Source organism: Lontra canadensis, unplaced genomic scaffold (genome assembly GCF_010015895.1).
Source record: "Lontra canadensis isolate GAN:19392208 unplaced genomic scaffold, GSC_riverotter_1.0 scaffold41, whole genome shotgun sequence".
Taxonomy (NCBI): domain Eukaryota; kingdom Metazoa; phylum Chordata; class Mammalia; order Carnivora; family Mustelidae; genus Lontra; species Lontra canadensis.
The window spans coordinates 4,147,261-4,168,304 of NW_022631035.1; the positions used below are offsets into that span (position 1 = coordinate 4,147,261).

Below are 21,044 nucleotides of genomic sequence, written 5' to 3' on the forward strand. Positions count from 1 at the left end.
CCTCCGAACAAGCCTTAGCCTCATGTGGAAGAGAGAACACCGAGGCCTCCAGGCGGGGGTGGGGAGTCCAGGAATATCTTCCAGAAACCAGGGGCTTGGCAGGGCTTCCGGCCTTCCCTGGGGGCTACCCCCGACCCTGCCCCTCATACCACTTCCAGGCGGGGGAAGGGCAGGACCCCAGCCACAGCCCCCCCCCCCCAACTGTTGGGCCTTGTTCTAGGGAAGTGAAGAGAAGCTGCCCAGAGAGGCGGAAGGAGCTCTGCCTGTCCCGGCGAGTGCTGGGGACCTGGCCTGGGAACCCCAAGCTGAGGGGCCTTCCCCAAGCAGAAAAGGGAGAAACTCAGACACGTGGAACAGCATCTATTTGGTGTTCTAGGGCACCAAAACCTACACGCACAGGCAAAATGTCTGGTTTCTGAAGGCCAGAAGGCTGGGGGGGGTGGGATGTGGCAGGGGGAACCCAGGGTCAGGGAGAGGGGGAATGTGGGGGGGAACCCAGAGTCGGGGGGGTGGGGGGGACCCAGGGTCAGGGGAGGCCCCACACAAGCTCTGCTCTCGTCCACTGAGCAGCGGGCGGAAGGACTTAATTAGTACCATACGCAGATCGGAGGGGAGAGCCAGGGGGGAGGGGCAGGAAAGGAAACCAACCACGAGGGGCAGGAGGGGGACCAGGAAAGAGCAGGGTGCACTCCTAGCCAAACCTGCAGGGAGGAGCAGCCAGGCCTCCCTGACCCCCCCTCCCCCTGCAGATTTTCCCCCAGCGTTTGTATCTACAGCCTGTCCCCGGGACAGCTGGATCCGGCTTGGAAGGCAGGCTCAGCCAGCCCTCTGCAGCCCCAAGAAAGCCCGGTCAGTGCCTAGGGCCACAGCTGCTGTTTTTCCAGCATGGATAGGGGGTGGGGGTGGGGGTGGGGGGTAGGGGGACCACAGTAAAGTCCCCCTGGGCAGGCAAAACCAGGTCCTGCCTCACTGGCTCACACTGATGACCTGGCTCGCCCCATCAGGAAGGAATGGCCCCTCGGTGCCCCGTGTCTACGGGAACAACAGCAAGAGTCAGGAGGCCTCCTCCCTGCTCCCTCTGCTGAAGGAGGGTCTCTCAATTCAATCCCCACTTTCCCAGCCAACCCTCATTTAGTTCAGGGACGCACCTTCCTCTCTGTTCAGCCCTGAAACCCCTCGTGCTACAGGGATAGGAGCCGCGGCGTCTCAGCTGGAGGTCAGGGGCTGGGAGACAAACCCTGGGATGAGGGGGCCACGAGGGAGCACACAGAGGGGCTTCGAAGATGAGCCCCAGCTGCTGGGGGGGGGGCAGGGCTCACAGGAGGGGGCCCTCCTGCCTCTGAACGCTGGGGTGTCTGTGACCACGGGGACCAGCTGACAGCAAAGTCACACCAGAGGACGAGGACGGCTGATGAAGCACCCTCTAGAGTACCCCAGAGCTGCCTGGTTTCTGGGCTTCCCACTTTGCGCTAAAGTACATTCTCGGACCATGTGGTTTGGGGTTTCTGCCTCACGGCCCCAAAAGCACTGTGGGAGCAGCTGAGAACGCAGTGGGCCGTGAGGTGAGGGAGGGAGGACCCTCGGCGTCAGAGCAGGGAGGGTCTAAACTTGGGAGAACCAGATCCCTGGCAAAGAGCCATCAGACACACACCCTTCCCCGCCCCACCCCACTGCCCCCTCTCAGAGCCAGGACACAAGCTTCTGGGAGAGGGACTCCAGGGCAGGCTGCTTCCCCTGCAGAAAGGGGACTGAGCTCCGGGGAAGGGCTCCCAGTCAGTCGACGTTCCTACAGTCCCTCCTCGACGGCTCCCAAAGAAAGCATTTCATCTACAGTCGTCAGTGTCCCGAGATCCAGAACATTCCCAGGACCGCAACTACGAGAAGAGCGAAGACTGACTAAGAGCTTACAAATGGCAGGCACGGTTCCCAGAGCTCCACACGCAACCCCCTTGGGTCCTCACAGCGACCCGACTGGAACCCTCCTGTGGCTCTTCTCCTTCAACAGGTTAGGAAATGGGGCACAGAGGGGCTCAGCCACTTGTCCCAGGTCACACAGCAAGAAGGGGTAGGAGCCGGCCCCATTCCCTGCTGGCCTCGTGGGGACCGGCTGAGGAGAGAGTGGTGGGGCAGTTGGGGCCGTCCCTGAGAGCCTCATGCTCTCCCAGGAAACCCCAGGATCTACCCCTAGTCCTCAGCTCTAGGCCTGGCACCTCCAAAGGTGAATGAATGAAAGACAGCCTGACAGTGGACAATGGAGGCGGCAACAGCGACGAGGTCAGAACGCAGGCAGACGTCACAGACCACGATGGCAGAGCTCCTCGAAGCCCTCTGTTCGAATGGACAAAACCGTTTCTCACCGAGATCTCTGGAGTGTGTGTTTCTATAAGCCCATTTCACAGATGGGAACAAAGTACTTTGGCCATGCTGCCCAGGTCATGCTTCCAGAAGGTCGTCCCCGCCCAGCATTGTGCCCACACTCCTGACCACACCACTCACAGATAATCCCATGGAATAAAAAGAGGAAGCATCCAGGGGGGCCCAGCCCTGGTCTGCCACCCCCCTCTGCTGAAAGCTCCCCAGCCTGTTTCCAAGTCCCCGTGGCCCCAAGATGGTCCTCTGACTTTGCACACTGTCCTAGAACAAGTGGGCCCAGTCTTTACAAGGCCAGATGCAGGCAGGAGGAGGAAAACCCCCCAGGAGGGGAGGTTTGCTTGCGTGTGGCAGAAAGAAGTGTCCAATCCCATTTTTGTGGGGGTTTTTTTGTTTGTTTTTAACTCACTTGCATTAAGCATACGTTTAGAAAGCCAGCTTGGAAGAGACACAATGATCAGTGAGCACATTCTCTCAAGTTTTCAGATTTAATTTTCTCTGCCATGAGTTGGCATAATTTTTAAATCACAAAAGATAAGGGTTGTTTTCAACCAGGAAGACAGATGCTTCGCAGCTTCTCAGCAGCCCCTACGAAGGCACGCTGGCTCGGCCGGCCAAGCGGGCGGAACGTTCCAAAGAGCTGTCAGCCAGGCCTGGGGTCCCCTCGCCTCCACGGGCAGAGCGGGTCCAGGAGCCACTGACAGGACGCACGGTGGGGGCTCCACAGGCCCTGCCTCGAGGCCCCTTCCCGCTGGGCTGCACAGAGGATGTGGGTTCAGCTGGAGTTTGTATCAACACAGCTCTGCTCCGTCCCCAGCTTGGTGGGGACCCCCCCCACCCCACCCAGTGTGACAACCCCAGGAAAAATGTTAGCAGGGAGGGAAGCCACTGTGGGCAAGATCGGAGAGACTTTCCAGGGAGAGACAAATCAAAAGCGCTGTGCCCACTCCTCTCCAAGGACCTGCAACCTCCACTGCCCCCTACTGACCAGCAGCGACTCAGGGAGGAAGATGCGGGGCGTGCCCAGGGAGGCTGCGAGCACACAGAGGTGGGGAGTGGGGCTGGCGGCACGGGGACGGGACGGGGCGGGAGGGGAGCCTCTTACCCATGGCAGTTCCCATCTCCAAAAACCTCATGGCCCTCAATTCCTCTATGACGAAATGAGGCCACGCGGGACTGGACACCCACTTCCCAGGTGGGCAAGTGGCTCTGCCCACACAGCACACGCCACAGACCTCAGGTCTGTCTCCAAGCAGAGGAGACCATGGCCACTAGCAAAACCCAGAAGCACTCTCCCCAAGCCCATTCTCGGGATATGACGACCATATGCTGCGGACAGTGGGCAAGGTCGGTGGTGGGGGAGGGGGGCGGGGCTCCATCCCAGGCTAGTGAGCCTCCCACGCAAGGCCAGCCCGGGGCCACCTCCGACGGGCTAGCCGCGGCAAGGCACAGCTACGGTCTGAGGGGCAAGCCTGGGGAGGCAAGCCGCAAGGCATGGTGGGAAGGAGGGCTGGCATACTCAGACCTGCCCAGTGCTTGGCCCCGGGTCCACCCCAGGCGGGTGCCGGGACATCGGAGGCGCCCTTTCCTCCTGCAGAACAGGGGACGGCATTTATGCCACGGGGCAAAGCCGGTTGGTGGTTGGCTCCACCAGATCACCCACGGCTCCGCAGGCAAATGCCAACAGAGCGGGTGTCTGAAGCCTGGCCCCAAGGCTGCCCCGTCTGCTGTGTGGCCCTGAGTTCCATCAGCTCTCAGCAGCCCCAGGAATGACCTCCCTACCCACCAGGCACTGGCACAAAGTGGGCAAGTGAGTGGGTGAGCCCCTCCCCCCGCAGCTGGAAAGCACGCCCTCCCTCAGCTGACCCCACAGTCCTCCCTCCTGTGCTCAGGCTGCCCCTCCCATACTGCTCTTTGTCGCCTGAGCTCTTGCTGTGGGACTTGGGACAGTTCCCTAACCTCTCTGGGTTGTTCCTTCAAAACCAAGACAGCAACAGTGGTCTGCTCCAAAAGGTCATGGAGGGGTCACCTGCGCAGCCAATCTCAACTACGCCTGGGACACAGGCCAGCTTTCCCGGAATCTTGTGCCTGCTGCCCCCACCTGCCTTAGGGGTAGGGACTATTAGTCCTCCTCTTCCCAGATAAGAGGCCAAAAGGTTCTGGAAAGCACCCGAGGTCACCCACCGCAATGGGCGCATGTAGCTCAGAGCCTACGCTTTTGTCTACTACGCTCACCTCCCCCAAAGACACGGCACACATCATGGTTATGCTTTGTCAACAGCCCCGCCCACACAGGCCACTGGGTCAGCTGGGCCATCCTACATGAGCTCCGAGGCGAGGTCAGCCCACATACCTTGTTTCCTTGCCAATGTCCCACCCTGGCCATGCAAAGGCCCTGGGGTCAGAAGTCCAGCTTAATCCCCAGTACCTGCAGTGTGACTACAGACAAGTGACTCAGCCTCTCTCTGCCTCCTGGGTTGCTGCGAAGGCCACAGGAGAGGCATGGAGAGCTTTGAGCCCAGTGGCCGCCGTGCCAGGAAGGCTGGATATCTGGCAGCCAGTCGTGGGGTGGTGAGGACAGCAGCGACAATGAACGGATCAAGCCAGAATGGCGAATGAGCCCAGGGATGGGGTGCTGATCAGACAAATGAGTGCTGGTGGCCTGACGAGCAGAGCTCCAGGCGCAACCGGGTCAGGGCCTGGGTGCCATCCTGGTCCCCCCATCCAGCCTGCGCCCCTGGCCTCCCCGTGTCACGGTGCTGCCTGCCCCAGCAGGTATGATGGGCTCCAGTGGGTCTCCCCAGGACTGGGACAGAGGCAGGTGAGCACAGAGTGGGGACCCCCGCAACCAGAGGCGGATGCCGCCAATCCAGAGCAGATGTCTTCCCTGTGGCCTCAGAATCCTCAACACAGCGCTTCAAGCAGCCATGACTGCGGGGCCAGAGCCAGCCCCACAACCAAAGCACACTTTCTGTGCCAGCCCAAAAGCTAGAGGCGGGTGGGCCGGGGAGGTGGGGCAGCCCGACTCGGCGGACGAGAGCCCCGGGCCTTTCTGCCCCCTTTCTGCCTGTCAGTCCACCCACCCATGCTGGATTTGGTGTCCTGGAAACACCTCCACTCACCCTCTGCTTGGTGGGCTTAGGGCTGCCCCTCCTGGGATCCACCAGACACCAAGCCACACCCACAGGTGTCATTCCCACCTCGGGCCTCTGCTCCGGGAGCTCTGCCTCCCTAGGCATGCCGGCCCGCGGTCATCTGGGACTCCCACTAGGCCCCAACCGGTGGCAATCCACTTCCCAGCACTGTCTTCGTTGCTCCCGGCTTCGCTGCTTGGCGGCTGTCTCGTGAGATCTGACAATACCCCTTGGCCTTCTACCCTAATCTCTGCCCCAAACAAACTTTTCACTTTTCCAAGGCCCACCATACACCACTCCCTCCAGGAAGTCTTCCATGACTAGCTCCAGCTAGAGGGAACCTCCTTTCCTGCACTCCCCTACTGCTCAGTGCCCAACAGGCTCAACTGAGTATGGAGGACGAGCCCGTCCTGGGAACACGAGCCGCTTTCTCCTGCCCTCATGCAGTGTGCACGCCGCATGTGGGCAGCAAGTAACAGATGCGTGCACACCCCCCCACTCACGCTCACAGTAAGTGACCCACTGCTGTGAGAGAGCCACTTTAGCTGGGGTGGCAGGGGCCACACCTCTCAGGTGGTGGCATTTAGGCAGGGACCCAAATGAAGCAGCCAGAAGAATCAGAAAAAAGATGGCCCAGAAAGGAAGAGAGTGAAGTCTCCATGGGGACAAGCCTTTGTGTCCCAGGGGCAGCCAGGGCCAGGGCAGGGGGGCAGGATGCCAACGACCGGGGAAGGGGGATGAGTGTCCCATGGACAAGGGGTGCCCACTGGGAGGTCTGAGGCACAAAGTGATCTGAACCGTCCGGGAACATCACTAAGGACTGCCAGGATCACAGTGTCGAGCATCACGCAGTGACCTGTCGGAAGGCGCAGGAGCCTTGCAGGACGGGGACAGCAGGGGACAGCAGGGGGCAGCGTGGGGTAGACGGTCATTTCCACATGGGGCAACTGCCTGGGACATTTTGGAGACAGCTGTGGGGGGCAGATGATTCCACTTTCTCAGGCCCAGGCAGCTCCCAGGGTGCCGCTGTTTCCTGACCAGGAGGCCTGAGGTGTGGGCCCAGAAGGAAATGTCCGATTGTGCTGGAGAGTGTTGGGCTGGGAGGGGTGCCCTCCCCAGCCCAGGACCCTCCACTCAGCCTGATTCACTGGTCCAGGTTCCCTGCGTGAACACAGAGCTTAACTTCTCAGCGGGGAATGCCCCAGCACGACCCAGAACCATCACGTCCCAGCTCCTCCTCCCACAGATTCGGACCGTCATGCAGGGACGCCTGGCTCTGCCCAAGATCAAGTGGCCGGTGGCCAGCAGACCCAGGATCGCCCCGCAACTTCTGGCTCCGAGCCAGACAGACAGTCTCTCTCCTCCCGCAGACCACAAGTACAATATAAATGCCTACCGGGGGGCTGGGGGGATGGTGGGTGGACGGATGGACACGTGGGCAGGGAACTGACAGGGCCTGTGCAGAGCTGGGCCACATGGAGGGACCCCCACACCCCCACCCATTGGGAGTGGAGCCCGCCCCTGTGCCGAATGGGCGCTGGGCCAAAGTGAGCTCTGACTCCATTCCAGGGGAGTGGGGCCCCCTCTCTGCAGGCTGTTCCTGGCACCCCGCCCTCCCCCAGAGTAGCGCCGGCCTGCACCACAGGACCCAGCCTGGGAAGACCATCCCAGATGTGGGAGGTCGTGGGGACTGGGGACTGGGGACTGAGCGTGCGGGAGAACCAGCTGCACAGGGAGCTGGGCCAGCGGCCTCCAGAAGCCTCCAGGCTTCGCAGGCCAGACTCCAAGGGTTTGGTGCCATAGGCCCTCTCCTACTAGGCGGCAGACAGCCCCAACCCCGTACCTGTGGGCTCCAGAGCTCCAGGAGAGGGCATGTGGCCTCGTCCTCAGGGTGGCTACCCACTGGGAGTAAGACTCCAGCTGCAGTCCCTTCCTCTCCTGGCCCCAGTTTAGGCATGGGGACACTGCACTGGGGCTGCCCGAACGTGCCAGGGACCTCAGCACAGCCAGCCAACCAGAGGCTGGCAAAGGGGCAGAGAAACCAGGCCCCGAGTTACAAACCTGCTGGGGCTCTGGAGTCCCAACAGCTGCGTGTTCAAACTCCAAGCCAGCATCTGCCACTTCCAGCTGTGTGGCCTGGGTAAGTTTTTCAACCTCTCTGTGCCCTGCTTCCTTCTCTACAACACCTAACAGTCGGTGAGTGTTTGCTAAGGTTGCTGCGCAGATACGTCCCATGAAGCAGTTGGAGAAGCTTGGAGTCCAGCACTTGGAGTGATCACTGTGATTAATGGAATCTTAATAAGAGCTATGAAGAGAATGACAGCCTCCCCACTGTGTCCCTAAAATGGAAACAACTCTGTTCCCAAAGCGGCAGAGAGCCGGCCAAGGGCAGGCTCCCAGGTCTGGCTTTGAGCCGCGATCCCCTTTCCGAACACTCCCCCCACCCCAGTCTCCGCTTGCTCTTCCGTGGACAGGCCCCACCCTCCAGAGTAGCTCATGGCTGGCACCTGCTTCCAAAGCACATGTTGGGACTTTCCAGATCTTTCCTCCCCTCTCTCTGACCTTCCCCTACTCAGTTACCCCCCCCCCACACTTTCTTACTCACTCTCTCCTTTCAGGCCTGTTCAAAAACAGACGGTGCAGGCCAAGTGTGTCAGCTGGCTCCCTGGAGAAGTTTCTGGGCAGCAGGAAACGCGGCCGCTCCAGGGGGAGTGGCGCTCAGAAGGGTTACTCACAGCAGAGCCTCGATCTCACGGGCCGCGGGGTCACAGGGCAATGATCCAGGCCAGCCTGGCCCCCGACTCCCTGATGAGGCACTAGCCAGGGGCCCCAGCTCTCCAGTCTCTGGGGCAGGAGCCTTTGTCCCCACCTGGTCACGTGGTCCCGGACACTGCATCCAGGGGACCTCCCCAGAGGGCCCCCCCAAACACCATGTGCACGACATGCTCAGAAGGGCTATAGCTCCTCACACGCAACCACAGCCTGGAGGCCGGTGAGGTCTCAGAGCCTATAGCCGTCACTCGGGGCTGATCCTGGAGTGGGGTCCTGACCAAGACCCCAGGGGCACGGGGAGAGAACTGGAAGCTGCAGGAAGGCGTTCACGGCAGCGTTCAGCGAGCTCCCCTCCCTCCCCAGGGGCCTGGGTCCAAAGGGCTGGGTTTGGGCCTAGGAAGCTGCATTTCAGACTTAGAACTAACTCTCCAGAGCCTGGAGAGAGAACTCGGGCCCAAAAGGAGAGGGAGCAGTGCGCTGACAACGAGCAGCCTTCTGCCACGGGGAAGCCTCACGCGCCATCAGCCTCCCCATGGCTGTGTGCGGCCAGGGGCCTGCTCCCTGAGGGGTAAGGACGATGGTTCTCCGGGGGATCCCCAGCACCCCCAGGGCCCTGCTCTCACCCCAGCTTCCCCACCTCGCATCCCCAGGCAGAACTCTGGGGGCCGGCTTCCAAAGCCCAGAGACCAGGAATGAGGGCACCCAAGGACAGAAGCTCCCCTCCCAACCCCGGGGCCATGCTGACCCACTGGCCCCCCAGAAAGCCATGTGGCCTCACTCCTGTCCTGGTTCCCAGGCCGGGCACTGACAGGAGTGCAGACCTGCATTTCTGCCGGCTTCCCCACCTGACTCACTCTCTGACAGTCCCCATGGCCTGGGCCACGGTGTGCAGGGAACAGGGACAGGGCCTGTGCTGTTGCTGGTAACACCCGCCAAGAGCCGAGCCGGTGCCCGCACACCTGCATGCAGGCCTCTGAAGCAATCATGGAAGCTGCCAGTCCGAGGGGGAGACCCACTGCTCCCCACCTTCACGCTGGGGGGGTAGGGGCAGGAAAGCTCTGTCCTGGCCCAAGTCGGCGCCTTGCTCAGCCCCATCAGGAGGGTGGAGGATGGAGGATGGAGAAGTACCCCAAGCTCCAGGAACATCCGTAACCCAAGCGAGCCTGTGGAAGCCATCAGTGCACGGGACAGACGACCAGCTCTGGGACCTGCTGCAAGGCCTGGGAGCAGAGCCGGCAGGCGGGACGCCAGCGTGACACCCCAGTTTTAACTCTTTTAACTCCCCACCAAGAAGGCACACCCCCACCTGCGCCCAGCAAAACCTCCCTCTCTCCCCCACTCCTAGCAGCACTCGAGGACGAGGGGGCAGCAGAAGGACCGAACCGAGCAGCGGGGCGGGGCAAGGGCCGGGAGGGGCGGGACCGCGCACGGGGCGGGCGGGGCTGTGCGGACGCGGCTGCCCCAGCTGGGGGGCTGGCTGGAGCCGCGGAGAGCAGACACGCGGGGCTCCCCGCAGCTGTGATCCAAGGGAGAGAAATGGGGCTTCCAATCTGTTCCCACTCAAACCCCTGACAAGCGGTATCTTATTTCAAAACCAAGCGCAGCGAAGGCGCTGGAAGAGGACGGGGAATACCAGAGTCTCTCCTTTCTAAACGGGGTTTTCTTTCATCATCTCCTGGCGCCTCGCGAAAGAAAGAAGCAGAGGGAGGGTGCCAGCCCGGGCTCCTCGGCATCCCAGCCAAAGCTTCGGGGCAGGGGCGTGGCTTCACGCACGGGCCCGGGTGCCCGCGCAGCTCCACCCCCACCCCTGCTGCCCGCCTCCTGGGCCCGCTGGACTCCCAGGCTCTCCCGGGATTCAAATCGACTGTGAGCAGCTGCCCGGCCTCAGGCCAGAGGCTGGGTATCTCTGGACTTGCTTTCCTAATCCAGCAAATGGGATAAGGAGAGAAACCTTGGCCAGAGGCTAGCCTTATCACGTTGCAATTGTGAGGTTATTATCAATCCTCCGGCTGAGATAAAGATTTCTCTAACTGCAGTGACTCGGGATGGGGAGTCTTCCAATGCCGAGTCCCAACCAGAAAGGGAGGTGCCTGGGCCAGATAAAGTGCCTGGGGGGAAGGGAAGAGGGAAGGAAAAGCGAGGGAGGAGGGGCAGGAATGTGCCAGAGGGAGAGGGAAGGGGGAGGGAGAGGGAAGGGGGAGGGAGAGGGAAGGGGAGGACCCTCCCGGAACAGTGCCTGTGGAACAGTGCCTGTGACCATGTGACAGGAGGAGCGCTCAGACTGCACCCCCTCCCCAAGACTCTTCTGGATGCTGAGGGTCTGAACAAATCACCCATCACTGGAGCCAAGTGTCTCAGCGGTTTGCCAGCACTGGTGTGGGGGGTGCAGCCCGGGCTTCTGTTTAACATGGGGGCACCACCAAGGCCAAGGTAGCCCTCCCCACCCACAGAGAGCAGAGTGCCAAGAACAGGCGCGCATGATACCAAGGCTTTGGGCAGAGGGAGACTTGCTGCCGAATTAAATCTCAGGGCATTCTCACTCGCTGAGCTGGGCTGCCTCCCCAAAACAGAACATCCACTTCCAGCGTCTGCCCTGGTAAGCCACAGGCAACGGTCTGGATGCGAGGTGGGCCCCGGCCCCACAGTGCCTGCACCAGCCTAACCAACCGCGAAGACCCCCACCCAGCACTGCCACAGAAGAAGGTGGGGCCCAGCTAGGAGGCTTATCTCCTGCCCAGAGGACAGGGGAGGATCCGCCCTCCTCCACCCCAGCCTCCCCAGCCATGCCCCACCCCAGAAACCCACCACCCCTTGGCCCTCCGCCCCCAGCCTGAACTCACCGGGAGCGGGTGTCAGGGCCGGGCCTGAAATCCCAGGCAGCGGAGGAGGGTCAGTGGCTTGGGGGCCTTGTTTTAGGAGATGCCTCAACCCTCAGTAACCTGAGCCCCTGTGCTGGGGGCCTGCTGCCTCACCATGCTGTCCTTCCTATCAGGCACCAAACAGACATTAGTCAGCAGGTAGGCAGGCAGGCAGGGAGCCACAGACCTAAGGGAGGCCCAACGTTCTTCGACCAGAATTAAGCGGGGGGTGGGGATCACCCTGCAGAGGAAAACGGAGCCCCTCTTCTCCCTCTCAGGCTGGGATACTGGACCATGCAGAGATGCAGACGCTGCCCCCCAGGCAGGGGTCACACCGTGCCTCAGGCATAGCTCTGGGGTCACCAGTGACAAGTGGAGACCGTGGGTGTCGCCTCCCTTCTAGCTCAGTTCCCCGTTGATAACAGGCTCCCCACCCGCTCCCAACGCCATGCACAAGAGGAAGCTGACACCCCAAATTCTGCCAGACCCACCTCAAGGGAGAACAGAGGGAAAAACCACCGTAGACCTCACACCCTCCGGGGGCCCCACGGGATCTCCTGTGTCTGCCCGACCACAAGGGAGGCAAGGCCTAAAGTCCCGGTGCCCACAGATGGACAAAAGTGATTCTTTTGTAGGCGGTGTCACTGTCCGTGACAGTGACTGAGAACGGAGGCTTCCAAGCTGGACCCTGGAGCGCAGGATATTAGGGACAGAGGGCCTGGGAAGCAGGGAGGGGCTGCCCGGCCTCATGGTCTGGGGTGGGGGGGCAGGAGGGGGCTGGCCTTGGCCCACACAGGCCCCAGGGCAACCCAGCACGGGACACAAGGCCCACGGGTCTCAAATGATGGTGGAGCCGGGCCGAGCCAGGGCTGCCTGGAAAGCAAATGTGCCATTTCGCCAGCTCGAGATGCCCCTCTGCTCCTGGCAAAGCATCTGAAGACTTTGCTGGGGCAGTGAGGGAAGGGGGAGTGGCTGCCTCCCCACCATCAGCAGGAGGGGCCGGCCCAGGCCCAAGCTCTGCACCTGCAGCAGAACTCCTGGGGGAGGCCAGGCTACGCCATCACCACTGGCATCGAGCCATCCTCTCCAGGAACTCAGCCTGGCCCACCAAGCCAACCAAACGGCCTCCAAGGTGTCGTGGGGGCTCCAGCACCTGTGGTCTCGCTGGTACAGCATACCATCTTCCTTAACCTTCACGGCCAACACCTCAACACCTGGGCAGCAGGTGCTCTCACGGGAGTGGGGCGGTGGGTGGGGGCACCACTAGGGGGGCTCAGGGGACCGGGGGATGGGAGGATTTGAGCCTGAGAATGAGATATTTCGGAGTAGAGAATAAAGCCTAGGGACATCCCAAAAAAGCCCCCAAAGGAAAATGAATATACACACACATTTTAAAGAAGTATATTTCATAAGGGCTCGAACCCACCACCCGGAGATCAAGCCCTGAGCTGAGAGCAGGAGTCAGAGGCTTCACCGGCTGAGCCACCCAGGCGACCCTGACCCTATTTCTAAGCAAGGTTCTGAACGGGCACATCTAGAAAGACCTGGCACGGTTTAGGGCTGGAGGAAACGGTGGCAGGGGTGGGGGGCAGCAGCTAAAGGGTACGGGGACTCTGTCTGAGGTGATGGAAATAGTCTAGAACTGGACACAGCCATGCCTGCACCAGTCTGCGGGTGTGCCCTTCCCGTGAGCCCTTCTGATGAGCACACCCCGTGGTCTGTAACGTGGAACTTGATAACCTGCTTTGAAAGAAATCAGCAAAGCTCCTGCCGCTGCCCGGAAAACTGAAAGGAAGAGAGAACAGCGGAGCGCAGCGGGCACTGGAGAGCCGAGGCTCACTCCGGGAGATGCCACATCTGCACACACCCACCATCCCCCCCACACATGCCTCGATCTACACAATCCTGTGCCCTGGTTTGTGCTGTAAAATGTGTTTCTTACCAGGAGCTGCAGCCCAGCAAAGTGTGAAAGGCGCTCTCTGGGCCACAGCAAACTTGGGATTCCTGGAACGCACACCTTCACCTGCCTGGACCACTCTGGCCCCTCCGAGCCCCAGGTCCCCCAGCACAGCCACCAAGAGGGCTCGGCCGGCATGGTGGAAGCGCTCTCCCTGGGGATTGGCCCTCGGGACTGGTCACTCTCAGAAACCGTCACGCGGCACTGCTCACGGGTGGGAGGGAGCACCCCAGACAGCAGCCACGTCCATGCGTCTCTGCACCTGGCCCTCCGCGGACGGCGCCTGGCCCAAGGCAAGTAGCCAAGGAGCACGGAGCGATGGGGCCCCCACACTATCACCTCCCAACCGTCGGGGAGGGTTTAAGTGGCTTAAAGGATGATCTGGAAAAAACCTTGTTGAGGTTTTAAAAAGGAGGAAGGTCCCTATGAAAGTATCAGGCTCAGACGGTGTCCCTCGGGAATTCTCTAGAAGTTGTAACGAGAAGAACACTGCATTGCTGTTACAACGTTCCAGAACACAGAGAAGAAAGACACACAAATTATTTTTCTGAAGCCAGCGGGACGCTGACACCAAAACTGATAAAAATAGCACGCACGCAGGGCGCCTGGGTGGCTCAGTCGGGGAAGCGTCTGCCTTGGGTTCAGATCATGTTCCCAGAATCTTGGGATCAAGCCCCACATCAGGCTCCCTGCTCCGGGGAGAGCCTGCTTCCCCCACCTCCCCTCTCTCTGCCTGCCTCTCTGACTACTTGTGATCTCTGTCAAATAAATAAATAAATCTTAAAAAAAAAAAAAATATATATATATATATATGTATATATAGCAGGCACAAGCACACCCCACACACGATGGGTCAGGCCCACGTGTATCTGTGCAAAACCACACGTCCCCACCTCGCTGTTTAAATCCCAATAAATTCCAGTAGATTAATGACTGCAGTACGTAAAGCACGTAACCAAAGAAGTGCTAGAAGCGAACCTGGAAGGCATGTTTTCTATAATCCTGGAACACAGGAGGCCTCCAAGCAGAGCACAGATCCCAACAGAGGGGGAAAAAAAAGAATGCACTTGACAACCTTCGGATTAAAACCCTCTGTTTGCAAGTCCACACTATAAATAGAATCCAAAGTCAACAACCGGGAAGAAGCACATGTACCAGTGACAGACAACGAAGGTGCACGAGGGACTCTTAAGGAAGAAAATGTCGAAAATGTTTTCGTTGGGACAAACAGCCCAAGCCGGGCTAAGAAGGGCTGGACGGAGCCGCTTAGGGAGAAACCAGGACCTGTAAACGTGGGAGAAGATACTCCCCTTCCCACCCAGAAAGACAGAGGACAAAAAGTCCCCGTCCGACAGCTGGCCGGGGCCCGGGACCACTGTGCGCAAGCCCCCAAATCTGCTGTGACCGCTCCAAGGCCGGTGTGGCACCACGCACAGACAGTTTAAATGCACCGGCCCCGTGGTGCAGACATCCCCCTCCTGAAGTCAGGCAGTCCCGGGCACATGAAGAGGAACACGGGGAGTTCATCGAAGCCTCACACATCCTGGTGACCAGCGGGGCAGGACGGAAGGACCAGAGGGACCCGCTGGGCACAAAGACAGCCCCAGGATAATGGAGAAGTAGTTGTAGGGTCTGATTTCATTTGATACTTACACAAACTCCTCTCCACAGGCACCGAAGGACAGTCCCCACACGCAAACCCCAGAAGGCCACACGACGCGCCCCGCTGCTAACACCGGCTGCCCCGGGGAAGAGGGGGGAGGGGGTGTCCAGGCACCGCGCTCCCGGGTTAGGCCCGCGCTGCTCAGCGTCACCCAACACCACTTTCATTCTAAGAGGCTGCGCCGGAGGAACCGTGAGCGCCCAGCGCACAACGAGAAACCAGCCACAGAGGCCAAAGTGATCAGGGTGCACGGGGCAGCCTGCGGGAGCCCAGGCGGCCTGAAGACGATCCCCGTCGGCCGTGCCCCCACATACAGGTGGGCAAGGCCTTCCGGGGACTCCTCCCTCTTCACCTTCTATGCTTCGATGTTGGAAGCTCTGGGCGTCCTTCTGAAAGGAGGGAGATGGCAGTTGAGGGAATGGAGAGGGGAGATCAATCGTGGGAGCTCCGTGCCCCCCTCTTTAAAAAAGCGTGACCCCTTTCATACCTGTCCCACCACTTGGGGAACTGGAAGCTCAGTCCAAGGCACAAGCAGCCTCTGCTCACCAGCTACATCCCAGAGCTCCCGGCACCCCGGGAATTCCAGGGGAGGGGCACCTGTGATGCCCACAAAAAGCCCCAGGTCAGGGAAAGCCGACCCGGGGAGAGGAAGGCACATCGTACCCAGAGGAAAGCCTCCGGACCTGCTTCCCCGCAACCCCCCACCCCTGCCACGGCACTCGGGCAGGCCATGACAGGTCCACCCTGGGCCACAGCAGACCAGTGTGGACCAAGGGGCATCCTCCAGGCCAACCATGAGGACCCAGAGTCCTGCCAGGGCTGCCCACCCTTCCGGGCACCAGGTGGGGGTCTGAGTGTGCTCCTCCAGCACTGAATGTGTCCTCTGTCCGTGCCGCACGGAGCGTGGCTGTCTGGCACGGGCACATCCCACAGACAGCGGCCCCATTGTGCAGACCGGGCTCCCAGCAGCTGTCCCAGAATGAGCCCGCAGGAGGCCTCACCCAGCACCATATGTTGGGAGTCCGAGTTCCGTCCAGGGGCCAGGCTGGGTGGTCAGGGCCACAGCCCCCGAAGCTGAGAAGCGCTGAGACCCTCCCCGCAGCTGTGCTGAGCTCCTGTAAGGCATTCAGGCATTCCGCAGCGCCGGCGCTGCATTCCCTGCACGGGTCCTTCTCACCCCGGGGCTGGGCTGAGCAGACAGCCGGCCAGGGGAGGCGGGGCCCTTTGCCCAGGCAGCGGAGGCAAGTTCTGTCCTTGCTGCCCCCTTCTCTGCCTCACCTCAAAGGACAGACCCCTGGTCCTGGCCACTGTCCTCCTGCACCCCCGTGCACGGGGACTTCCTGCCTCAGACCAGGAGTGGCCGGCGGCTCGCTCCTACTGGAAGAAGGGGAAAGAGACCCAATCCAGAAAAGTAAGTGGGTACCTGGCCGCTCTCTAGGGCTGAGTCAGGAACAGGGGAGCTCAGAGCAGAGGGATCCTTCCAGGTAAGACAGCCTGTGGGGGGCACATCCCTGCCGGAGGCATGGCCTTGTTCTGCCAGAAGAGAAACACTTAGGGGCGCCTGGGCGGCTCCATCAGTTAAACGGCTGACTCTTGATTTCAGCTCAGGTCCTAATCTCAGGGTCCTGGGATCGAGCCCCACATCGGGCTCCCTGCTCAGCGGGGAGGCTGCTTCTCCCTCTCCCTCGCCCTCTGCCCCCTCACCCCCTGCATGCAGACGTGCATGTGCTCTCTCTGTCTCTCTCAAATAAATAAATAAAGCTTTAAAAAAAAAAAAAGAAAGAAAGAAAGAAAAAAAGCATTTAGCTCCATACAGAGGAAATCCTGCAGGCCAAGGGCCCAGGGCTCGGTGAGGTACAAGCCCACTGCTCTGCTTGCTTGATCACACACAAATGAGTCCCTCAGCATTTATCAAGCTCCTGCTGTATGCCACGTGCTGGAGGAAATGTCACCAGGGAGTTCATGGCCCAGTGTCAGGCCCAGCGTGGACCCTAGTTAGGGGGGTGTCCTGTAAACAGGGCGGGGGGGAGGGTCTTGGGAGGCTTTGCAGAGCCTGGGCCTTTCCTCCCTAATCGCACAGTGGTCACCCTTTCATCCGCCTCCCCACTCAGGGCCTGGCACATTCCCACGCATGTCATTGGCCAGCCCCTCCTCCCCCTTCACACTCAGTACACACCTGACTTTCCCTGACGCCTCTGCCAGGCCCCTGCATCCCTGCCGGGGGCCCCAGGAGCCCCGTGCTTGCAGCCCTCCATGTCCCCCGCAGAGCTGACACCTTCTCCCTTCTGTCTCAGCCCCTAATGCAGTCCTGGGGCACCAGGCACCCGGGTCCCCCCGGGAAGGAAAGCAGGTGCCCCCTGTGTGCGCAGACACTGTGCCCAACACCACAAGCTTGGGGAGCCAGCAGCCCCTGCCTCAATGTTCCACCCCCAAGGCCATTTCTACATGCTTTTAGTCAGAGAGAAACCCTACTGAGACACCTAGTGAGTCCTCCTCACCCCAATTCACACCCACCATCACCAGCCACGCCCAGCAGCACCGTGGGACAGGGTTCCCACCCCACTTCCTCAGGACAGAGGCCCCAACCACTCTCGTGGGACAGATCAAGAAACTGAGGCTGGGGGCGGGTAAAGGGATGGCTCAGAACCAGCACAGCGGGCCCGTGGGGCGGAACCAGGACCCTGGCAAGAACAGCGGGAGCTGGTCCAGGGCGCTGCGATCCCCACCCTGCCCAGGCAGCCCCAGCCTCCCCCAGGGCTCCCAATTAGCATCCCGAGATGGCAAAGCAGCAGCCCAGGGACTGAGCAGCCTCTGCCCGCCTTATAAGGCAGCCTCGGGGGAAACTTGGCTGTTGTCAGCCACAGAGCCGGAGGTGGGTGGTTCCCAGGGGGAGCAGAGCCAGCAGCTCACGGCCATGCAGACATGGTTCTGGATCCCGGGGCCCAGCCCCACCCAGAGCCACCCATACAGGGGCAGCGTAAAGGCAGGGACCTGGGTGAGGGGACAAGACCGTACTCAACCAGAGCCTGAGAGAAGCGGGGATGACCAAAGGGTGACAAACAGAGTCGGGGGCCAAGGTCAAGGGTCAGGGCCCAGGAGCCTCAGAAACACAGACCCCAACATGCCAGGATGGAGCAGGTCAGACCTGTGGGTTCTTGGTTGACCAGGAAAGGATCTGCTTGGTCCCTGCAAGGTCCCATGGGGTCCCCGGGGTCCCTGTGTCTGCTTGCAGGGGCCACAAAAAGCCATCTCACCCCTCCAACCCCGTTTGATTGAGCCCTCCCTACGTCTGGGTCAGTCAGCCGGTTTAAAAGAATCAAAACCAAAACCAACCAACCCTGAAACAAACAACAGCCTTACCTTCAAATATCCCAGAACCCAGTCGGGGGCATGGAGGGAATTCTGAGAAACACCGAGTAAATGCTGGGAGTGGATATCGCTGGCTATAGGTGAGCTATCGATTCTAGCTCCTAGATTTTCTGAATTTGAAAAGGTATTGCTGAGAAACTATTTTCACATTAGAAGTTTAGCGGAGGAGGGGCACTGGGAGGCTCAGTCAGTTGAGTATCTGCCTTTGGCTGGAGTCGTGATCCTAGGGTCCTGGGATCCAGCTCCTAGAAGGACTCCCGGTTCCCTCTGCCCCTCACCCTGCACAAGCTCACGCAAGCACACACCTCTCTTCTGTCACAGAAATAAATATTTTAAAAAAGAAAAAAAAGGAAAAAGAAGTTTAGCACAGGAAGAAATTTTCTTGCAACACAATTAACATTCCAAACCAAACACAAGATAACACACACACACACACACACACACACACACACAGACGCACAGGCAAAAAGGCACAGGAGTCAAAGGAAGTGAGGCTACTTCTGGCTAGTGGGAGGGCTTTAGGGAAGAGGTGCCATTTGAGCCGGGCTCTGAAGGATGCATAGGAGTTCAAAAAGCAGTGCTGTGGAAAGGAAGAAGGTCAGGGGCCAGGGGTCAGGAGGTCAGAGCAGGAGGTGAGGAAAGCGGGCCTATGGAGGCTGTGACAAGACCAAAGCAGGAAGAGCCCAGGGAGCAGGGGTGAATCCACTGTGGAGGGCCGAACAGAAGCGGGCCAGGAAGACTTGGGGCCGGTACGGATTTCATCAGTGCCGTGCCGTAGGGGGCTCCATCTGGGAGCAACTCGGCTGTGGTCCCCGAGACCATGTCCTGCACCAGCCCAGAAGGCAGAGGACACAGAAGCCACAACCCAGAAGGCAGAGGAGACACAGAGCTCCTGCCCTCCCGGATCCTTTGCCCCTACGGTGCAGCTGGCCTTGGGTGCCAGGGACAGCGTGCCCACGGGGGGCAGTCGGGGTGGGGGGTGTCTGCGAGGGGGCGGAAGGGGATGGGAGAGCTAGTGGGGCAGGAAAGACGGATGCGAAGCGAGACTGAGGGACAACCAGGTCTGTGTCTGGATGGACAAGACAGGCTGTGACCAGAGGAGGGGCAGGGGCAGGGGAGAAGATGCAGCCTCCGAGCAGGGGGCCCCCAGAAGCTGCTGCGACAGATTCCAGAAGCACACCTCCACCAGGAAGGCCCTGCCCGCCCCTGGGCTTGCCCAGGACTCTAAGACTGGACATCCAAGGCCGAGGCCATCAGGGCCAAGTCCACCGGCCCACAGTGGGCCCAAGGCTTCCTCTTCCTCATCCGACATCTCACACGGCCTTACTCGGGGGCTCAAGGACCAGAGTCACCTGCAGTGCTGCCCGAAGGGAACAGAATCCTCCCCAACTGAGCCATCTGAGCCCCCCACTCCCTCCAGCACCCCCTCAACACCCCACCAGCATCCCACCCCTTGGCAGCCACCCGTCTAACCAGATCTGTCCAGCCTGAAGGTTCTCAACCTGTGAGCACGGGTCTTAGAGAGCCCCTTCCCCACCCAGCCGATGCGACGCAGCGGGTCAGGGCACATGCATGTACACACGTGCCTGGCACACACACCCCCAGCTTATGCTCCTTGGTAGGAGGATAGCCCCTGGATCCCCGTCTGCTGGGCCCACCAGCTGCTCTAGGAGGGGCACCAGGGCTGCTGACTGCAGAGCTCTGGCACTGGGTTTGGACAGTTAAACTTTCTTCCGTGGAGAAACTCTATAGTTCCTCTGAGCTCCAGGGTCCCGGGCACCTTGGGACAGCTGCCTCAGCTCCCCTTCTTGGCCTGGTTAAATCCTACTTTCTCCAAGGCTGGCTCACAGGGCTTGGGGCTCTGGGAAGACCTCCACTGACCCCTTGATGGCTCCTGCTGGCAGAAGCCAGCCTGGCTGGCCCCAGCGGCCCCGGCTCCCAGCACAGCCTCTGGGCCAAGTGGGGCCTGAGCCACGTCAGCGCTGGAGAAAGACATTCTTGCACTTCTGAGGCTGTGCCCCACCTGCCCTGCTGACCCAGGGCAGTACCACCCTGGGCAGACCCCCTCCTGCCCCTCTCCCAGAGCCAGACCGCCTCCTCACACATCCAGCACCAGCCACCATAGAGATCTAGACACAGTCAGGGGCACCAACACCTCACCCCCGGGAGGGGGTCATACCTGGTGGCAAAGGCCCTGGACCAACAGAAGACCCCTCCCCACACACTGGACATGCCTTCGTGCCAGCACCACAGCACCTGAGTGGGTGGGCATGGCTCTGTAGGGTCATGTCTGGGGAGACAGGAGAGTGGACTGAGGCCCAGCACTGCAGGCAACGCGGAGTCTCGGCCCATACCCCCATCCCCAGCTGCTCCCACCAAAGCATGAGGAGCATGGGGAGCCCCCATCCAATGCCCCGCCCCATCCAACGCCAAAACCCATCCCGGTCCCCAAGCCCGTGGAACATGGGAAAACTTGCATTCACAAAGGAAAACCAAGAAAAACTGAAAGCAGGACACGGACGGGCTAGCGTGCACCCACATTCACAGCATCGTTCATAACAGCCGAGGAGCAGCAGCAAGACGGGGTCCACCCACATGACGGGCTATTAACTCAGCCATATAAAGTACAGAAGTGCCAACACGTGCGACACCGCAGATGGCCAGCAAGGACACAGTGCTCCGCGAAGTCGGCCGGACACAGAAGGATGAACATGGTCAGATCCCACGTCCGGGAGGTTTGCAGGGACAGAAGGTAGATTGGCGGGGGGGGGGGCGCCCACGGCTGGCGGAGGGGGGCGGGGAGTTATGCTTACTGGGGACACAGCTTCAGCTGGGGAAGGTTCTGGAGGCAGATGGCAGAGTCGGCTGTGTGACGGCATGAGTGGGCTCCATGCCACCAAGCCGCATACTTCACAACGGCT

The 21,044-nt window shown here is 60.6% G+C and overlaps 1 protein-coding gene across 1 annotated transcript in view; it reads right to left on the minus strand.

The window, feature by feature from the left end:
• SEPTIN9 (septin 9) overlaps window positions 1-21,044 on the minus strand; it is a 143,124-nt gene that overhangs the window by 43,696 nt on the left and 78,384 nt on the right.